General features: G+C 40.9%; 1 protein-coding gene and 1 long non-coding RNA gene across 3 annotated transcripts in view; both read left to right on the top strand.

The window, feature by feature from the left end:
* RBMS3 (RNA binding motif single stranded interacting protein 3) overlaps nucleotides 1–22652 on the top strand; it is a 939633-nt gene that overhangs the window by 36686 nt on the left and 880295 nt on the right. The gene's annotated exons all lie outside the window — the stretch shown is intronic.
* LOC123365295 lies at nucleotides 1931–12878 on the top strand. Its single transcript, XR_006577519.1, has 4 exons — nucleotides 1931–2005; nucleotides 9983–10020; nucleotides 11290–11581; nucleotides 12463–12878. It is a non-coding gene; the product is annotated as an uncharacterized LOC123365295 (long non-coding RNA).

Below are 22652 nucleotides of genomic sequence, written 5' to 3'. Positions count from 1 at the left end.
GGAGCACCTGTATGGAGAAGCTTGCCCTTATTGTGCTTAGATCTAACCAGGGGTGTTAGGCCTTCAGTTTGAGGAGTAAGAAAGTGAATTATAATTATAAGAGAGAGAGGGAAAAGAAACATATATTCTTTATATATTTCATAACGTTTTTGTACTAGCATTTTCAGTTAGGTTGTTAATGATTTATAATATTTTTATATGGCTTCGATCTGCAGTGTAGTGTTCATCACTTCAAAGGGTCATAGAAAAGTGTAGTATTTGCTATATTTATGAGAGTTCTAAATAATATATTCCTCCTGATAGCTATCCGCAGACCACATGGATTGACAGATTTACAGCAATTTACACAACAGCTACTGCAAAGTAAAGAGTGTGCTCGTGGGCCTCAGTCCTGACCCGGAGAGACTACCTGTAGGAACAGAAGGATAGTTCCTCCTCTGTGCCCATCAGTCTTTAGTATCTCCACTGAGATTGTTAGTCTAATGGGTATTTATGATTAAAATAAAAGTTTCTGTACATCTGAGGTAAATCTAGCAAACAGCTCTTTTGAAAGTGATTATGAAAATTAAAATGGTAAATGTGCTCATTTTTCTTGATCTCACTTGAACATTTTCTATTGACTTCAGCGGAAGGCTGATAGGTTATCAGGGGTAGGATGTTGTACAGAGATGCAGAGACTCACCTGCCAGCCACATCAGCTGGTTCCTACTACCTCTAACCCAAGATTTGAGGAGCTCTCTGGGCTAAATGTAGTTTTTGTGGTGAAATGGAAAAGTGAGGGTGGGGGGGACACCAAACAAACAACACAAAACCCTACTACAAAGAACACCACAAGCATTAAAAAAAAGTGTTAAGCTCAGGAAAACACTTAGGTTTATGTTTGTTATTTAACAATAAAGGCAAAGAGGTATGTTTGGACTGTATCCAGGATAGGACTGTAGGATCCCTAATAATAATGATGATGTCAGTTGTATTTACTGAAACCAAGTTACTGTAAAATATGATCAATTTATGTTCTGAATTTAACAATTATGAAGTGTTAGAAGTAGTAGGCCAAGTTTTCTACTAGCATAAATTGGTGCAGCTTGAGGGAGAATGGAGAACTGCTACCTTGTATCTCATCTTTACAAGTAACTGATTTTTGTTTTCCTTTGGAATTCTGGACTTGAAATTTATTTTATTTATTGGCTTTAGGCTCAGGTTAAACATTGAGTCTGCTGGTCTGATTACCTTGAATCCTTGTATTATGTGATCCCTTCATGCAGGGCCGGTGCAACCATTAGGCAAACTAGGCGGCCGCCTAGGGCGCCAAGCAGTGGCGGATTAACAAATTTGCCGCCCCCCCACGCCAGCTCACCTCCGCTCCCTTGCGGCAAGCCTGGGAGGGAGGGGGGGGGAGAAGGGGAGTTGTGGCACGCTCGGGGGATGGCAGCGGTGGAGCGGTGGTGAGCTGGGGCGGGGAGCGGTTCCCGGCCCCCCCTGGGTTACTCCCCGCGCCCGTGGGCCCCAGCTCACCTCTGCCTCCTCTGAGCACGCCGCTACTCGCTTTCGCGCGGCAAGTCTGGGAGAAAGGAGGGAAGCGCGGCGCGCCTGGGGGAGGAGGCGGGTCGGGGATTTGGGGAAGGGGCAGAGTTGGGGACGGGACGTGAGCAAATTTGCCGCCCCTGCAAATTTGCCGCCCTAGGCCTAGGCCTTGTTGGCCTAGGTGATAATACGCTGCTGGCATCAAGATTTGAGGGCACCAAAAAGCAGTGCCCAAAATGCCTGGGATTCTCACCTGGCCCTGCGGCTTTAATCAGCTCCGGCTGGCCGGGAAGTGATGTCATTCCTTCTCCGGTTGCTGGGGGCGCTGCGCTGCTCCCTGCTGCTCTGGGTCTTCCCCAGGACCCCCGCCCCTGCTCAGCCCCTCCCTGCCCCGCCCCCACTCCCCTGAGCTCTGCAGCAGGGCTGGGCCTGCACTCACCGGCAGCAGGAAGTACAGAGACCCACCCCAGCTGCGCCGCTGGTGAGTGCTGAGGGGTGGTTCCCCCCGCCCTCAAAGCCAGCTCTGCCCCCCCCGCCGTAGAGGCCGGGGGCGCCACAACCCTCCCCTGCGGGGGGGCAGCGTAAGACCCCAGAATATCTAGGGACGGCCCTGGTACCCGCCACCCTGCCTGCAGTCAGCCCCTGCTGCACCCCCTGCCCTGCCCGCAGCCAGCCCCTGCTGCACTCCCTGCCCTGCCTCCAGCCAGCCCCCACACCTCCTGCCCTGCCCGCAGCCAGCTCCACACCCCCTGTCTCCAGCCAGCCCCTGCCGCACCCCCATGCCCTGCCCGCAGCCAGCCCCACACCCCCGTCTCCAGCCAGCCCCTGCTGCACCCCCCTGCCCTGCCCGCAGCCAGCCCCTGCTGGGTCAGCACTATGAAGCCAAGAGTCTGAAAGCAGAAGTGGGTTGGAATGGGGAGGAGAGGAGAGGAGGAAGGTAGGTAGGTAGGTAGGTGCCATAAGGCAGCCGGGGGGCGGGAGGGGGGAAGAAAAAGTAAGTGTCAGGATTCTGCCTTGGAATAGGACTCTAGTAAGAAGAGGTGTGTGTGTGTGTGTGTGTGTGTGTGTGTGTGTGAAGTAACCATGGTAAACCAACAGTAGCTATGAGAAGATGGGTAGGTAGGAGGCCAGGGAAACCATAACAGGGACTGTGATTGCTGGATGTAGGGTCCCTGAGCTGGAACCTGGTGTAGTGGGCAGACCTGTATGCCCTTGCAAGTTACTGCTATGGAGCTTGAGGAGGGGTTCAACATGGTCCGGAAACAGCATTTGGACAGTTGTCCTGTTGAACTTTGTAACCCAGAAGAGTAGGCAAAATGGTAACCTGGCTGGGGGGCATTAAGTTAACAGAAGAAAGACTCTTGTAGAGTAAGCAATGAGTAGCAAGGGGGCACACAAGACACAGCAAGAACTACAATTCCTGATGTAGACACAAGGAGGTATGCTAGTGGTGAGTGTCTACTCCATTATATTGCTTTATTAAACAATGCCATATTAAGCCCTCATCCTAGGTCAGAAAGCAATCCTTTGTAAGCAGAAGGAGGCCTGAGAGACCCAGCAGAAGAGCAATTAAAGGGCTAGAAGAAGGGGAGCACATTTCAGTAATAACGAGGTTGCTGCCTGTCAGCTCAGTATGTTAACTGTTACACACAAACTACCTAAAAAGAATGCTCTTAAGGTTGCAAAGCCAAGCCCTCTAAAGTGTGGAAATGCCACAGTTGAGTTGCCTGTCCAACCTTGACTCAGCTCCCTTGTGCTTTGAACATCTAAAGTGCTATATAATGCTGAATATTGAAAAAAATCAAGTCCTAGGTGCCTCAGCTTAGGCACTTTTAACCCTAACCTTTCTGTGCCTCAGTTCCCCATCTGTAAAATGGGGATAATACTGCCCTTTCACCTTCAAAGGATGCTGCAAAAATAATTTCATTGATGTTTGTGCACTCAGATACTATAGTGATTAGTGTCATAGAAAAGCCCATGAAGAAATCAATAATTGTGTCCTTAGAGCAGTCAAACCCTGGGGGAAAAATAGTATGTGGTTAACTGTTACACACAAACTACCTAAAAAGAATGCTATTAAGGTTGCAAAGCCATTTCCTAACCTAATGCTTTTTTAACTTACTTTTAAAAGAAAAGGTTTCCAGAATTTAACATAGACCAAAAAATGCGTGTTTTCCTAGCCTCATTCTTGGGAATGGTAAACTGTTTTAGATGAAAATTTTCCAAAACAATTCCTCCTGAGACAGACACCCAGCATGTAAATTTCAGCTTGAATGGTTAATATTTGGTGAAGTTATGTAAGCAACTGAAAACATAGTGCCAAACTTAGGCCAGGCTACCAGCCTCGCATATAATATCCTGGGCTGACAAACCGCCTTGTGTTTCCTTCTGACTTATATAGCCCAACATGTCTAGTTATTGGGCCTGCTCCTGCTTCCAGTCAGAGTCAGTGGCAAAATTCTTATTGACTTTGGGCCCAGGAAGGGGTTCGTTCCCTTGTAAATCAGGAACACTCATGAATTGTTATCCAGTCACATGGCTCCCTTTAGTGCTTGCCCATCTGGGATAAATGCAACATTTTGCACTGTTGAAAAAACATTAAACCTTGTATTTTTTAACCATTAAACATGTTTTAATACATTTTAAAACAGAGCTCTCCTTTGTCTTTAAAAATAGAAGATGGCTCTTACAGGATGTATGGTAAGCTGGGAGAAGATAACTGTGTTTGACATAGCAGTCTGTTTTCAATGGCTTAACAAAGTTTGTGGTAATTAAGGAATGCATATGTTCTTTAGGTCAGCCTGAGTTCAGACAATGAGGTATGAAAAGATACTGGATAAGTACATTTATCCTTTTATGAGAGAGAGAGAGAGGTTTTGGTAAACCAGTTTATAATGTATGGCTTTTTAAAAAATCATAATTTTTTTTTAGATCTAATCCTCCAAATCTGCCAAGATAAACATAATGAGTTTTTGGTATTTTGAGAGCATTGGAGTGACCAGATATTGTGGAATTATCTAGGTGTCAAGGAGTGGAAATACTATAAGACAACATCTAATAAACAAAAGATTAGACTTAAGTTTTATCTTGATGTGATTATGACCCTACTATTAACTCCCAGAGAGGGGTTTCATTTGGGTAGCTTGTCTTTCTTTTGAGACATTTCTCCCTCTTTCTGGTGTCAGAGTTGGATATAACAGTATGACAACTTGACTTCATGGAAAGTCTTAATGTAGACATATGTTGTTTTTCTCCAAACAATTAGCAATTGGTTGGTAGGTTGCTAATGGGTTAAAAAAGGCTGACTGAAAACGCTGGGTATATGATTCCTTGGTATTTGTTAAAGCACCTTGCTTCATCTGTATCAACATAGTTTTCTATCTACAAAAAAATCTACAGGTTTAATGAATTCAGACTCTATACTACTGTTTCAGTAATTTGTGCCACATGAAGACCTCATTTTGAAATTAAAGCATTTGATAACAGAGGAATTAAGAGACATAGGCAAGGAGTGGGGAGAAGAGTAATTAACCTCAGAGTTGATATCGCAGAGATAAAGGAAGGCTTATATAGGTGACAGGTATAACTGAGAAGAATATTCTTGCCTGGACGGGGTGAAAATGGATACGCCAGAGAAAACAGGTGCAAATGGCTGGGTTGGATGGGCTATAGAGAGGCTTCAAAGGCAGGTTAGATACAATTCCATTGGGAGTATTACTTTTTCTTTAAGGTACTTCTGAAGTGGTGACTTAGTGGTGATGTTGAAGGATTATCTCTCTATTCTCTGAGTGCTGTATAGCTGCAGCATTCCATATGTGCTGAGACTTTGGGAAGACACTGAGGAGGTTCCTGCAGTAGTCAAAAGAATAGGTGATTGAAGGCTGAGATTTTGCCAGAGATAGAAAGAGGGCATTGGTGTACATGCAGAAGAAACAATGAGCAATTAATCATTGAAGGAAGAAAGAGTACAACAACACCCAGGTTATAGAAAGTGGACTTGTTTTGGAGGCACAAGTCTAGAAGAGGGGTAGGGATGTAATGTTGCGTGGTGATGTGGGGATGATTTTGCCTAAGAAATACATTTGTCTGACCTGGAGCTGAAAAATTTAGAAGAAGCAACAAGCTTATTTGCTCAAAACAGAGGGTGAGGAGCCATTGAACATATATCAAGGCTGTAACAAGCCTAAAATTTTGAATACTGAATACCAGCCCTGAAAATCTATCTGCTACAAAATATAGCTCCAGATGATAGTGTCAAGGCTTTTGTTTTCCGGGGGGCAGGGAGGATGGATTATTCCAACAGTACTCTAAAAGTGAAATCAGTAAACCTACACTACATATCAGTAATTAGAAGTTAAATCAATAACCTTACATATGATAGCAGTGTTTTGTAAGCTATAACTGCACTACACATCATACTAATCTTCTGAGAGCGCACAGATTGGGACATTCGTTATGCCATTTGTGGTATCAGTAACATACAGTGTTCAGTTGCATATGTGTTCTAAAATAGACTGGTTAATAAATGTGTGATTAAAAAGCAGACTTCTCTATCACCCTTTAACAGTGGAATGTATGTATTGGCATATTACTTCCCTTTCTGTATATGTGATAAGAGTAAATGCAAATTCTTTCAGCATAGCTGAACAGCCTATTTGAGCCTACTCTGATGAGTGACTGGACCTCTCAGGATAGCATGATAGGAGAAAGAGTAGGAGGGCTGATGATTTGTTTCCACCAGTCTCTGGGGAAATCTGTGATTATGATCAATGTAAAGAGTGCGTGTGCATGCCTTTTCTCCATTGATTATTGAATGGAAAATGAGAATTGGGCTATATTCATTCCCTGTGCTCAATTGCACCTTTTACTGGCACAAACTGCTTCACTGGTACAATGGAGATGCAATCCCAGGGGAAGCTCGCAAGGGTTTCCACTGCTGCCTTCCTTCCCTTCTTATACCTGTAAATGGGAAGACTTGTTTTCCTGTAGATGTTCCATGGAGGCCTAGTAGTAATGTATACTGAATTAGTATGCCTTCTGGCTACTATATTATACCAATATAGGCCATGTTTTGGGTGAACTGGTCACCTGCTGGGTTCCTTGTAAAAAGGAAGTGTCAACTACTTCTGTACTGTCGGGTGGGCAGGACATGTGGAGGACATGAGTGGATTTAGGCTTTGTCTACACAAGCACTTCTGTCAGAAAAACTTATCTCGGTTAGGGGTGTGAAAAAAAAACACCCCTGACTAACATAAGTTTTCCCAACAAAAGCGCCAGTGTGGACAGTGCTATGTCGCGGGGGAGACACTCTCTTACTGACATAGCTACCGTTGCTGGTTGGGGGTGGTTTAATTATGCCAGTGGGAGAGCTCTCTCCCACTGGCATAGAGCGGCTACATGGGAGACCATATAGTGGCACAGCTGCAGCGGTACAGCTGTGCCACTGTAAGGTCCAGAGTGTAGACATAGCCTTAGGCCTCTGTTTCTCTCTTCCTAGGTGCACATGTTTCTTATGTCCCTTCCTGTGGGTCAGATGCTGTTGCTCACACGTTCGTTCACTTTCTTGGTCTTTTCAGTTCTTGCTTTTCAGTGCATATTTTACTTTTGCTAACTTAATTATGGCAGCTTTTGTAGTAGCCCAGCATAGGGTGACCAGATGTTCTGATTGTTATAGGAACAATCCTCATATTTGGGGCTTTGTCTTATATAGGTACCTATTACCCCCACCTCCATCCCAATATTTTCACACTTGCTATCTGGTCACTGTAGTCCAAGATGACACTAAACTAGAGGTATGTCTGCACTACAGCTGGGAGGTGTGAGTCCTACCATGGGGTAAATAGACTCATACCAGCTCACCTCAAGCTAGTGGACTAAAATAGCAGTGTGGTGGTTGTGACACAGGCTAGCTGCCTGAGCTTGGCCCCCCAGGGTTGGAGAGGCTTTGATTTGGGTGATTAGCCCAAGCTGCTGCTGGTGCCAGAACATTTGCATTGCTGTACTTAGCACAGGTCTGTTTGCCTGTGTTGAGAATTACACCTTCCTTCCACCTACAGTGTACATGTGCCATAACTGACTAGATCTCAAAATCTGGGATCTGGAGCTCAGGCTGTGTTTCCTTTGCTTTTTCAGAGGATGGCTGAATCTATCTGAAATGGATTTGAAAGACTTCACTCTCCTGGATCTGAGGCCTTCTCTGTTATCTACCTAGTTAGATATACAGGTGTGGTCAGTTCTGTTTTGTAGGTTAACTTTTAGAATGTATCTGCAAGACTACACAGAGATGGAGTTATTGGGCTGACACCTTTCCTTCTGGTATGAAGAGTGGAGAATATTTTTTAAACTGTTTATTTTCTACCATTAATGGGCTGGGTATGTACAGCCACCAACTCACTTAGGATAGTGTGACTTTTTTGTTTGGCAGCTTCTAGGCTGTATGTTGTACCATAGTTCTCTGAACTGTGTGTGGCTGAGGCTGGGTTGCTATTCTAAACATGCAGTACTCCCTTTGCTTAGTACCTAACCATACTTCAGGGTTCCTGACTATCAGGATGTGGATGTGAAGTAGCCAGACATTACACTAACTAAAATACTAGGACAAACTTGGGTGTCTGAAGTTACAGTAGGCATCCACTATCTACAATAAGATTTAGTTGTTTTTTCAAAAGTGCTAAGCATTTGTAGCTCCATTTGAAGTCAACAGATGTTATTGGTCCTGAGCACCTCTGAATAAATGTGCTACTCTTTTTATTTAGAAGCCTAAATCCATAGGTATATTCTTACCATAAGTTAGGGCACTCAATTATGAAAACTTTGCTTTGTGGCATGGGGCATTTTGTACTATTTGCTAGGCTAGATTTGTGAATATAATTGACATACCTGTCTTCACCAACTACATTTCCTTTCATTTGCTGTACCTCAGAAAAAATCTAAATGGAGGTCTTTGAGTTGCTCTTGAATATTTGGACACCATATGTGGTTTGACACTATTTAATTTATTTTCTTTTTCAAAGGCAGTAAGTGGGTTTGTGTAAACATGTCTCTGAAACTGGGTATTTTGTTCAGTTGGTGAAAAACTTGTACATCCTTTACATCAACCCATACAGTTATTCATGATAAGATGAGTGGGTGTGATAAGATGAGTGGGAGAAGATAACTGTAGATTAAAAAAAAAAAGGTAGGGGACCTAGGAAGCAGTCATATGGACTGTCTATAAAGGATCTTTATGCAGAGATATGTTTATCTAGAAACGGAGAAGAACTATGCCAGAAGAGGATTTGTCCCCCTTAGACCTCCATAGTTAGAATAGAACTAATGTAGGAAGATGGAATGGTGATTCATGTCAAAGGCTGTACTGAGGGAAAGGAAAATGAGATGGAAAGAGCCATCTTTAAAGGCAGAGCTATCTTCAAAGGCAGAGGTGGAGGGGAGTAGCTTCCATGACTGAGAGGAAACTGCTCAAGGATAACTTCATATGAGAGTTGATACTTTGAGAAAAGGTTAGAGATGGGACAGTAGTTTGGTAAAGGGCAAGTGGGTGGCTTGAAGGACTGGACAGTGGCAGATTTTAGTGTTTAGAAAAAGTTACAATTAATGGTAATAATGTGGGACAGAAGGCTTATTTGTAATGTGGTAGCATCTGTGAGGCCCAGATCATATCCCCATTGAGGTAGGTGTATGGTCATGTAACACAGTCCCTGCCCTGAAGAGTTTATAATCTAAGTACTAAGAGTCTGAATAAAATTTGGAAAATCCATATAGGAGAGATGAGAAGTGGAATAAGAGAAGGTCAGGATGAAAGGAATGGAAGTGTGTGCTATCTTAAACTATTGCTTGAAATTGGCATTTTTGGTGCTCATTTGGCTTATTAGTTACATAATACAGAGTGATTCGTAAAGTGAAAATATTGACAATATCAGACTTTTGGAAACGAAGTATAAATTTGGTCATCCTAGTATTCAGACACTTGCTATAAAAGTCATTTTGCGTTTCATCTAGATTGAAATGCTATCTAACTTTAAAGCTGCTTAGTCAAACATCTGGTTTTTCTTTTTTCATTGAGTATTGTAATGAGTCAGATATATATGTGCCAAATACTCTGTTGTTTAGTTTGCTCTCCATGTAACTTTGGATTGCTGCTGACTGCTTTGTCACACTTGATAACTGAACTTTACCTCAGCCACTCCACTGGAATGTGTTGGTGCATTCAGACTTCTTAGAATCAAGCTGTAGGTTGTCCTCAGATTCCAATTTCAAATCTCCAGTGCACTCTTTTAAAAATATGACCTCTAACTCAAGAGATACAAGCACAAAAGGATTCCAGGCAACAATTGACCAGATAAGTATTTATTTATTTAACTAAACATGTAGAATTATAATTATGCTGGTAATAGATTCTTCACAGTTAGACTTCTATTTAGCTAAAGACTAGCTTTAAAGGCTGCTTTCTCTTTTTCAGGGAACTGCACTGAAATCTTCTGGATTTCATTGAGCATGGTAAGAAATTCTCTTAATTAAAACAAGTTTCAGTAAAGAGCTGGCTTTATTGACTGTTTCCTTGTTTACCTCCCAACAACATGTACAAAATGGAAGTATTAGGCTTAGACAAACACAACATTCAGTTTACATTATGCACCTTAACATGAAGGAAAGAAATTGCTAACATAAAAAAAAACCCTATCGCGACTAAGTAGTGTCGTATTAACCACTGAAACTTATTAGGAACACCAGAGTGGGTGGTGGGAGTTACAGGACAGGTGGTTGTGAGTTGTGCCTGTGAGCCCAGCAGAAATGGAGGGTTTTATCCATTTGGCACACAGCATTTTATCTGAACTATCCAGGGCCAGCTCCAGTGTTTTTGCCGCCCCAAGCGGCGCAAAAAAAAAAAAGCCATGATCGGCGGCAGCTCTAACATTAACACTGCCACTTCATTCTTCAGCGGCAATTCAGTAGCAGGCCCTCAGTCCCCGCCACTGAATTGCTGCTGAAGAGCCGGATGTGCCTCCCCTTTCCATTGGCCGCCCTAAGCACCTGCTTGCTGCGCTGGTGCCTGGAGCCGGCCCTGGGACTATGCAACAGAAACTTCTTAAAAATAGGGCCAGGTCATGCAACCTTTACTTGTGTTGATGGGAACTTAGTCACATGAGAAGTGCTGTCTAGCACTTGCCCACCAGGGTCCACATTTAACAGCATGTGGACAGGAGACCTAGAAAAATCCCACATGCATTAAGGAGGCTAGACCAATATAAGTATTAGTAATAGAAGAAAATGCACACTGCTCCAAGGGGGGAGAGGCCTATACTGTTCATATAAATTCAAGTATCAATAGATCTATATGATGCTGAAGATAAATCTCATTACTAGACTATATAGTTAATGTTTAGGTTTTGCTGGCATAACTAAGTCTATTGGGGTATATATATTTTTAATTACCTATCTGTGCCAGCCAAAGCTATAGTGTAGATGAAGTAATGCTGGTGAGAAGTCCTTTATTTCACACAGAACTTGTATATAAGCTATTTCAGGAAAAAGACCTTTTCTTTTCCCCACCAGTATAAGCTGTGTCTAAACTAGGAGGGTTTGCTGGTATACGTATGTTTGCAAACCTTTTATATGTAGACAAGCCTTAGAGTCACAATCAGTGTGAAGCTAAAGATAACGAGCAATTGTTAATGTGAACTAGCCACTTGATATGTGATGAGTAAAAACTAAATCTAGCAATGGAGCATTCTTTTAAATATTAATTTTCCTTGTCTAAATTTTCAGCTGAGGAACAGTCAAGGCAAAGTCATGTAAATTGTTACACCTTTGACAACTTATTATACTGAAGTGAAGAGATGTCAGTGAGGATTGAGATCTGGATTACTTTAAAGCCTTGCATGTAGGCCATGAGGAGTAGCATTTCCTTGAACAGTGCTGAGGAAGTCTCTCTGAAGATTCCCTCCCACACCTTCTTGAGCTGACCCATATCTTAGCTGGGCTTGAAGCCAAAGTTCTTGTCACTGAAGAATGCTTTGCTAAAACCTCTCACTTCACAGCACTGTGGAGAGGGAGAGAAGTAAGTATATGTCAAGCTTGTTGAGAATGTAACAGATAAATCTCTTTTTGGGGTGGGTGGTTGGGGAGAGATTAGATAGCGCAATCTCCACATCCTCATTCTCAGAATGAGGAAATGTTAACTTACAGCCTCACAATATACAACTTCATCTGCAAAAACATCTAAAAATTCAGACACGTGTCTGAACCCCTTAGCAGGAACTAGAGCAGAAGCACTAAGAAACAAATACTTATTAATGTACCAGCCTATTTTATTTTAAAGATATTCTGCACACACAATAGACAGTTGACGAGTATGTTTTAAATATCCCCCTAGTAACGTGTTAAGATTACACTGGAAACATATAAAGTAATTTTATTTTTCCCATGTACTACAGTGGACTTGTTACTGTATTTGGTAAATGAACACAACTTAATTGTTCACTTGCAAGGAATTTCCTAAAATTGGTGGTTGTTTAAAAACTTTCTGCCCTTTCATCTGTACTGTATTATTACTGATGCTTACTTGCTGTCTTACCATTGCCCAATGCGCTTCTGTCAGCATGAGTGATATGGTCCAAAACTTAATACTGTTCCATCCATTCCAGGCAGGATAGATTGCAGTACTGCTTCATTTTCTCTTTGATCTCTTCTAGACCTGCCTCCTAGACTTTTGTGGATAAGCCCAGCCATTCCTTTGGTGGCTGTAGATAACAAGTTAAATCAAGACAATCTGTCTTTGTCTAGTGGCCATGGGTTGGAGGGGATAATTGGGAGATCTACTCCCACATAAGGGTAAATTGTTGAAGGAGGGCCTTAAGTATTCTTTGGCAACAGTCTGTAGGTTATGGTCAGCATGGGAATCTGTCTCTAACTTTCCTTTCTCCCCTTCTTGTTTTTCAGGTGTGGTGGTGGTGGTGTTGCTGAAATCTTATCCCAAAGCAGATTCAGAGGCATTTGGGCAGCTATGGCCATGACTGTTGTCGACTTAAATTGTTGGGTGGGTATTTTTGGGTGTGGGGATATATATTTACTGTGGCATACAATCAAACCCATTGCCCTTTGATTAGGTGTATCTTGCACCCTAGTCCCCTCCCCTGAACTTGTTTTCCCCCTCATTTTTTCTGTCATTTAAAGCTGGGAAAATATGTAGTGTTCTATGTCACATTACTATACTTTGTAGCTTTGTGGAAAAGGAAGTTTTGCTGTTACCACTGAGTGAAATAAGCTATATAGTATGACTGAGCAATTACTTTATTTTACAATTGTAAAGAACCAAAACATTCTTTGTGGATGAAAAAATAAAATATTTTAATTTTCTCTAAAATGTCTTTCTAAAGTTATTCTAGTTATTCTGCAGAGGCAAGAATAGCCAAACAAATGCTTTACATTTCTCAGGCTGCTGGTATTGGTAGCCAGCACTCTATGCTGCACTCCGACAAGTCAAACTCTGAGGAGGCCAAGCCCAACTCAGAGCTCACCAGAGACATGCTTTATTTCAAGGCAGGAGTAATATGTAGCAAGTATGATCAGAAGATGGAAGAAGTAGGCACTTCTATTTAAAGTGACACTTAGTCCTCAATCACTATCTACAAAGAAACTGCAGTGACAGCTGCTATAAACCTCTCTGCACACAACGTTTGTGCAGCATTGGGCAAAGCTATTCAACTTCAGTGATTACTTTTTTCTTTCCCTTCCTTTCATATGCATGAAATCTGGTCCTTTAAAGAGCATACCTTCCTTTTCGCCCTGTTGCAAGAAAATCAGTGGCTCCTACCACTGCATTACATATTTTTCTGTATCATTCTACTTTGTACTATCCTTTCTTATAATACTTTAATTAAATGACTCTAATGGGCTAATTGGCCTAGACCCATGTAGTCTTGCAATATTTTCTAAGGTTGCTGGAAATAATCCTGAATATTGAATTGTCATATTTAAAGTATGCTATATGATCATCTAATCAAAGACTAAAAGGAAGGCATATACAAAAGGTGGAAGAGCTAAGGTTGTCTGTAAGTGTTCAGTCTTAACACTTGTGTGGTTTTCTTGTATAGAATGTCTGAATCTGATTTATGTATTATATTAACTACCTCATTCTCCACACTGGAATTTTGTGTATAATTTTTTATGAATATTATATGTCTCAGATTACTTGTGATATTTTCCTGCCTGAATGCATGGAGTTAAATCAAAGGCCTGATGAAGGAACCAGGTAGGGAAGGCAAAACAATGACACAGTTAAGAGTCCCAGAGGAAACAGGGAAGCTGTTTAGTAGGGAATTCCCTCATCTTGGATGGAACCAGGTAAAGAACAGTTTATTTTCCTAAGGTTAAGCCTAGAGTCAAAGGGGACACTCTATTCTTAAAGATGTTGGCCTAAAGGAGGCTGTCCAGGGAGTGTCAGTGACAGCTAACCGGTGTGCCAGGAGATATATAGAGACAGCCTGCTGTGAGCCGGACAGTTTGCTTCCCTCAATCCAGAGATGGAGATAACTGGGCTAGATGAAATACACCAAAATTTGCAAAGAAAGATTAAGGTTTAGGTAAGGGAAAATATGCATATAGGACTTCATTCTTTTAACCCTCTGCTCTGTATACAATGTACATAACAGCCATACTGGGTCAGACCAAAGGTCCATCTAACCCAGTATCCTGTCTTCTGATAGTGCCTAATGCCAGGTGCCCCAGAGGGAATGCACAGGACAGGTATTCATCAAGTGATCCATTCGCTGTCGCCCATTCCCAGCTTCTGGCAAACAGGCCAGGGACACCATCCCTATCCATCCTGGCTAATAGCCACTGATGGACCTATCGTCCATGAATTTAATTAGTTCTTTTTGAACCCTGCTATAGCCTTGGCCTTCACAACATCCTCTGTCAATGAGTTCCACAGGTTGACTGTGCATTGTGTGAAGAAATACTTCCTTTTGTTTTAAACCTGCTGCCTATTATTTTCATTTGGTGGCCCCTAGTTCTTGTGTTATGAGAAGGAGTAAATAACACTTCCTTGTTTACTTTCTCCACACCAGTCATGATTTTATAGACCTCAATCATATCCCCTCTTAGTAGTCTCTTTTTCAAGCTGAAAAGTCTGTCTCCTCATATGGAAGCCGTTCCATACCCCTAATCACTTTTGTTGCCCTTTTCTGAACCTTTTCCAAGTCCAATATATCTCTTTTGAGATGAGGTGACTACATCTGCATGCCGTATTCAAGATGTGGGTGTACCATGGATTTATATGGAGGCAATATGATATTTTCTGTTTTATCTATCCCTTTCTGAATGATTCCCAACATTTTGTTCGCTTTTTTGACTGCCGTTGCACATTGAGTGGATGTTTTCAGAGAACTATCCACAATGACTCCAAGATCTCTTTCTTGAGTGGTAACAGCTAATTTAGACCCCATAATTTTATGAGTATAGTTGGGATTATATTTTCCAACATGCATTACTTTGCATTTATCAATATTGAATTAAATCTGCCACTTTGTTGCCCGGTCATCCATTTTTGAGAGATCCTTTTGTAGCTCTTTGCAATTAAGTCCCAGGCAGACTATCTTGGGTAGTTTTGTATCTGCAAATTTTGCCACCTCATTGTTTACCCCTTTTTCCAGATCATTTATGAATATGTTGAATAGTTCTGGTCCCAGTACAGACCCCTGGGGGACACCACTATTTACCTCTCTCCATTCTGAAAACTGACCTTTTATTCCTACTCTTTCTTGCCTATATTTTAACAATTTACCAATCCATGAGAGGATATTCCCTCTTATCCCATGACAGCTTACTTTGCTTAAGAGCCTTTGGTGAGGGATCTTGTTAAAGGCTTTCTGAAAATCTAAGTACGCTCTATCCACTGGATCTCACTTATCCACATGCATGTTGACCCCCTCAAAGAATGCTAGTAGATTGGTGAGGCATGATTTCCCTTTACAAAAACCATGTTGACTCTTCCCTAACAAATTATGTTCATCTATGTATCTGACAAACTTGTTCTTCACTATAGTTCCAACTCATTTGCCTGGTACTGAAGTCAGGCTTACTGGCCTGCAATTGCCGGGATCAACTCTGAAGCCCTTTTTAAAAATTGGTGTTGAATTAGCTATCCTCCAGTCATTTGGTACAGAAGCTGACTTAAATGATAGGTTACAATCCACAGTTAGTAGTTCTGAAATTTCACATTTTAGTTCCTTCAGAACTCTTGGGTGAATACCATCTGGTCCTGGTGACTTATTACTCTTTGTTTACTAATTTGTTCCCAAGCCTCCTCTGACACCTCAATCTGGGACAGTTCCTCAGATTTGTCACCTAAAAAGAATGGCTCGGGTTTGGGAATCTCCCTCACATCCTCAGCCGTGAAGACTGATGCAAAGAATTCATTTAGTTTCTCTGCAATGGCCTTATCGTCCTTGAGTGCTCCTTTAGCATCTCGGGGCACCTGGCATTGGCCATTGTCAGAAGACAGGATACTGGGCTAGATGGACTTTTGGTCTGACCCAGTATGGCCGTTTTTATGATCATCCAGTGGCCCCACTGATTGTTTAGCAGGCTTCCTGCTTCTGATGTATTTAAATTTTTTTGCTATTACTTTTTGAGTCTTTGGCTAGCTGTTCTTCAAATTCTTTTTTGGCCTTCCTAATTGTATTTTTACACTTCACTTGCCAGAGTTTATTCTCCTTCCTATTTTCCTCATTAGGATTTAACTTCCACTTTTTAAAGGATGCCTTTTTACCCCTCACTGCTTCTTTTACTTTGTTTAGCCATGGTGGCACATCTTCGGTTCTCTTACTAGTTTTTTAATTTGGAGTATACATTTAAGTTGAGCCTCTGTTATTGTGTCTTTATAAGGTTTCTATGCAGCTTGCAGGGATTTCACTTTTTGTGCAGTACCTTTTAATTTCTATTTAACTAGCTTCCTCATTTTTGTGTAGTCCCTCTTTCTGAAATTAAATGCTACTATGTTGGGCTGCTGTGGTGTTTTCCGCGCCACAGGGATGTTAAATTTAATTATATTATGGTCACTATTACCAAGTGGTCCAGCTATATTCACCTCTGGGACCAGATCCTGTGCCTCACTTAGGACTAAATCAAGAATTGCCACTCTTCTGGTGGGTTCCAGGACCAGCTGCTCCAAGAAGCAGTCATTTAAGTGTCAAGAAACTTTATCTCTGCATCCTGTCCTTAGGTGACAGGTATCCAGTCAATATGGGGAAAGTTGAAATCCCCCATTATTATGGAGTTTTTTATTTTAATAGCCTCTCTAATATCCCTGAGCATTTCAGTCACTGTCACCATCCTGGGCAGGTGGTCAGTAATATATCCCTACTGCTATATTCTTATCAGAGCATGGGATTACTATCCATATCCATCTATGGCACAGTTTGGTTCATTTAAGATTTTTATTTCATTTGATTCTGTGCTTTCTTTTATATATAGTGCCACTCCCCCAGCAGAGCAACCTGTTCTGTCCTTCTGATATCTTTTGTACCCTGGTATTATTGTGTCCCATTGATTATCCTCATTCTACCAAGTTTCTGTGATGCCTGCTGTACCAATATCCTCATTTAATACGAGGCACTCTAGTTCACCCATCTTATTGTTTAGACTTCTAGCATTGGTATATAAACACTTTAAAAACTTGTCACTTTTTAGCTGTCTGCCATTACATGATGGAATTGAATGGGACTTTTTCCATTTGACTGTTTCTCATCAGATGCTACCTGTATTTTATCATCTTCCTCCTTACTTGTATATAGAGAATCTCCATTAATAGATCCTCCCCTAAGGGATGTCTCTGTCCGAAGCATGTGCTCCTCCGCACCTGTCGGCTTTCCCCCAACCTTGAGTTTAAAAACTGTTTTACGAGTAAAAACTGCTCTACTTTTTGCGTAAAAGAATAAATAATGCTTTGTTTGAAAGAAGTTGTATTTGAGTAACTCAGTGGGGCCGGTCTAGTTAATGGAGTTAGGAAACAGGGTGGCTGCAGCCCAAAAATCCAGTCCCAGAGTGAAGTGCATGAAACCAGGCCTGTTAACCAAGGGAGAGGGTCCAGAAGGGGCCTAAGGCATGGCTTGCTTGGTAACTGACACCAGACTGATATTGCTGTCATTGACTCCCAAAGGGAACGCTGGCAATAATGTCATCTGGTGCAAGACTGAGCCCAAAGGAAGCAGCGTTTCAACTGTGAGAATGATCAGAGACAGATCCATGACATAAGGTGGGCTGGACACTCTCTGTATTTAAGTACAGGAGTTTGCTTTGTAAAGGCTAAATAACACCAGTGACCTCCTTGGCTATTTTTACATCACTTTTGCTTATTGCTAGATTGCCTGGATTTACATGGTGTCGTTTGGGACTGTGTATTCATAATACAATTTTTAATGGCATTTGACTCTGATCTCAGGATGGTGGGAGTGACTAAACCTCCTGGGACCATCTGTCAGAAGGTGAAGTTTTCCCCTGACTTTTCCTAGGACCTCTGTACAAATCTTTCTCCTGAGACAGCCAAGTGACTGTCCTTTGGGATTCTTCTCTTTTATCCCTGCCTCCTGCCCAGCCTCATGGAGTCACTACTTTGTGGTAATCTTCCCTCCCTTCTTGACAGAACTGTAACTTCAGCCTAGCAGACAAGTACTGCTAACTTTGTAGTTCTCCCAGCATCTGACAGTCCACTTAGTCCAACTCTGTATCTAACCTTGAATTTCTCCATGGCAGTGACTTGTCGCTATACCCTGGGGCTTGCAAAATTTCTTAAAGAACTAAATGAAAACTAAAGTGCTCCAAAGGCAAAAGTTTCCTGGAAGCTTCCTCAGATGAAATTCAGAAGGGTTCTTTTCTAAGCCTGTTAACAGAAATTCTTCTGATTCTACCTGGGTAGGCTCCAAAGTTGAGATTTCCCCCCCCTCCGCCCCCAATGATGGTTAGATTAGTGGAGCTTGTAACAAGAAACAGGCTGGGCAATTGTTGGCTAGTGCATGTTCCACAGAATGTTCAACCAACAAGATTCATAGAGCTAGATATATTAGTCCCGCATCACAGAAAATTTTGATTTCATGTGGGTGAGTTTAATAGTGTTCTGCAGAAAATAGGACTTCATCTATGAATCAGTTAGATGTATGATTTGGTAGTTGAGTGACATTTTAAATGGAAAATTAATCTAGAGACTGGTGCTAAATTTTTCTTACTGTTGGTACAAGATATATTTACAGTTTGTCCTTTTATGATGATGGATTTGGACAACCACAAAGATCAAAGTTTGTATGCATCTTCAGTCATACTATCTCTGCTCCAAAATCTATATCTTAAAAAAGGCTGTTGGGATAATCTGTGAAATTTATAGACCAGTAACACTTTACAGTTATACCTGCAAATTGGTTGAAACAATTAGAAACAATAACAAGGCACCAGAAAGATCATGAAAGATCATGGTGATCAGAAAGATCACCAGCATGGTTTCTGCAAAGGAAAATTGTCTTCCGGATCTTTTAATCTTAATAAAGGAGAACTGGCTGACATAATTTATTTAGATGCCACAAGATCTTTGTCAAAGTTTCACACAAGAGATTACTAAAGAAGCTAAGGTGTCATGGGTCAGAGACAAAGTATTTCCATGGACCAAACATTGGCTAGGAGCCAGAAAGCAAAGGGTAGGATTAAATGATCTATTGTTAACCTTCTGCCATAATAACAGCAGGGTTCCAAGAGGCTCAGTATTAGGACCTGCATTGTATAATATATTAATTATCTTGGAAGGGGGCTGGGGGTGGGATTAATATTGAGGTAGCAAAATTGCCAGGTGACACAATTATTTAGGTTAAGTTAGGAGCAGAGGTGACTGAGGAACTTCAGAGAAATGTAAAGAAGCTAGATGAATGGGCAAGATAATGGAAAATGAAATTCAGTGTCATTAAATGCCAAGTAATGTATATTGCAGGGTTTTAAATTAGCTGAAACAATTCAGGGAAAGGACCTGATTGTCGTGGTAGACAGCTTAATGAAGACCTCTGCTCAATTTTTAGCTGTTGGTGTAAAAATAAAATGCAAATAAGATGTGAAGTTGCACAAGCGAGAGAGTGGTGAATAATACGACAAAAATATTGCTTTTTAAATAAATCAATGATATGGCGTTATTCAGAATACTGTGTGCAGTAGTGGTCACCCCATCTTAAAAAGAATATTGTAGAACTACGGGGTATGCAGAGAAGGGTAATCAGAATGATCAAAGGTCTGGAAAGACTCATGAAGAGTGAGGGAAAAAATGGGATTCTTTACCTTACAAATAAGACAAATAAGAGAGGACATGATAAAAGTATATAAAATAATGAATGTTATAGAGTCAGTAGATCAGGAATGTCTATTCTTCCTGATCTCATAACACAGAACAAAGAAAAAAGAATGAGGAGTACTTGTGGCACTTTAGAGACTAAAGCCCACTTCATCAGATGCATGCAGTGGAAAATACAGTAGGAAGATATATATTTACACACAGAGAACATGAAAAAATGAGTGTTGCCATACCAACTCTAATGACACTAATTGATTAAGGTGGGCTATTTTCAGGAGGAGGGGAAAAAAACCTTTGTAGTAATAATCAGGATGGCCCATTTCAAACAGTTGACAAGAAGGTGTGAGTAACAGTAAGGGGAAAATTAACATGGGGAAATAGTTTTTAGTTTGTGTAATGACTCATCCGCTCCCAGTCTTTATTCAAGTCCAGTTTGCAAATTAATTCTAGTTCTGCAGTTTCTCGTTGGAGTCTGTTTTTGAAGTTTTTTTGTTGAATAATTGTGACTTTTAGGTATGTAATTGAGTGACCCTGTGAAAGTCATTGAGGCCAAGAATTAAGATTAAAAAAGGCATTGGGCATTTATATGAATATCAAGATTAAAAAAACTTTGTGGAAAGGATATTAAAGCTCATGCTTCAGGGATTAAGACAATGTCTAACTATTGGAGATTAGGATGAGATCTAATGTGGAGGCAGATTATCTCAGATCTGCCCATTGTGGGATTTTTATACCTTCCTCTAAAGCATTTGATGCTGGTCATTTTAGGAGTCAGGACACTAGACTAGTATGACAATCCTATGCTCCTGTGTAATGCTTTCTATAGAACTAAATAACACAGTTCAAGACAGTGTACAATATATGGAATAAGTGACAATAAGTGGTCATTTAAAGATATTAAACACAGACTAAATGGTAGTACTATTAATTACAATTTCTTTACAGTGGTTGTCATTGAAAAAGATGACAAAGAATGACCACAATAGAGAGATTTCAAATACCATAGTGTTATAATTCTTCATTAAGATTTCATTTTCAATAGCAACCGCTTTACTGTTACTTAACAATTTTGTACTCCAGTTCGAGAGCTGCTGTTTGAATGTTCCCTGATACATCCTTGTTCTGAAATCCGGTGTACATGCTATATGGAAGTATTCATATGGTAATTTAAAGTACTGTGCTTGTGGGGTGGGGAGCCTTTTGATAAAGATATCTAGTGTCTGTGCTATTACACTGTTAAGCAAGTTGTTCTCCTGCTTGATCTTGTTTAAAAACCTCATTCCCAGGTAGAGTTAGGCAATTTTTGTGTGTGTAAAAAGCAGTGTTGGTTATACAAACATTTTGCAAATTAGTGTTAATTTCTCCAAATTATTTTTGTTCAAACAATTTCCAAAAACATGGACCTTCATTTTGGAACTGTCAAAAGTTTCTAAGTTTTCTGTTCAAAATGACTTTTCATTTAGAGATTCCTTTATTTCTAACAATTAAAAATGTTAAAAATATCCTCAAAGTGAAATGAAACCTTATTTTGCTCTGTGCACAGAGGGAGCAGAATCCTCCACTGTGTCTAGGATCATCCAGCCTTCATGCCTTAGAACTGTAATGGTTACCCTGTTCTGGAGGCATAATGCAGCACATAAGTAGCATGCCTGTTGCTGGTAAACTTGCTGAAGACACACAAGATCATGTGTAGTTTCAGGTGATTTACAGCTCTTGGAACTAACCCAACCATCCATGCACTCTTTGTATTGATTAGAAGCCTATGGAACCACTCAACAGCTGATTTGTAAAAAGATCTGTCACACAGATCCTTTCCCTCTGTTTAGCTTCTAGAGAGCAGCTTCCAAGAAGTAAGATATTTGTGAAAGGCAGGGGTTTTTCTCCTTCTTAAAGGAACATTTTTCTATGTTTATTAAAATAAAATGAATATTCTTGTTGAAGAATCTTTCAGGCTCACAGTATTTGTTTTGGTACATTATATTTTTCCAAATAGAGATCAATTACTAAACAAATAAAATGTTTATCCCTTTCTCCATTTCCCTGTTGCCTCCACTGCTAGGTGGCTGAAATGATTAATGAGATATGCTGGGTTAAATGGCTTATGTTTTGGTACTCAAATTGTAGAAGCAGCTTCGAACAAAGCTTTTAGTCTGACTGCCAGATTGGAAGATATTTTGAAGGCAGCTGATTGGACTAGCACTTCCACTTCTCTCAATTTAGCCATAAATCAATTGATTTTTCTGCAGTAATTTTTCATATGGCTTGAACTTGGGTAATGAATATCCCTGTCTTGGAGTAAAATTGTGACTTTCCTAGCTCATCTTGGAAAGAGGACCAAGATTTATGAAAGGGACAGAGGTAAATATATTACATTTTCCCTATCTTCCTCCTGTATTTGTCCCTATCTCCTCTCTACCTCTTCTTTTATTCTCTCTTTTATTCTCCCTACCCCCACTGTAGAAATCCTAAGATACCCAGTTAAACTTTAGTTGATCTAGACAGTTCCCCCACCCCCAAACAAGCATTTTTAGGTTGCCCAGGTCTCTGCCTTACACTGTGGTATCCCCAGCAAACCAGTCTGCCTAAAGACCAGTGCCTGTGCTTTGCTTTTTCTCCAAGGGCTGTGAACAGTATATTGCCAGCAGAAACAACTTACCACACAGCTCTTTCTAAGCGAGCACATTTATTCTTAAGGTAAAAGGATTTCAGAGAAAACATAAAAAACAATACACAGATTTAAACACATACTAAACATACCAGGAATCGTGTATGGGGCCTTGTAGGCCAAAGTCTTTTCAACCCCTCT

Source organism: Mauremys mutica, chromosome 2, assembly GCF_020497125.1.
Source record: "Mauremys mutica isolate MM-2020 ecotype Southern chromosome 2, ASM2049712v1, whole genome shotgun sequence".
Classification (NCBI taxonomy): domain Eukaryota; kingdom Metazoa; phylum Chordata; order Testudines; family Geoemydidae; genus Mauremys; species Mauremys mutica.
This window is presented reverse-complemented; position numbering and strand designations above follow the sequence as displayed.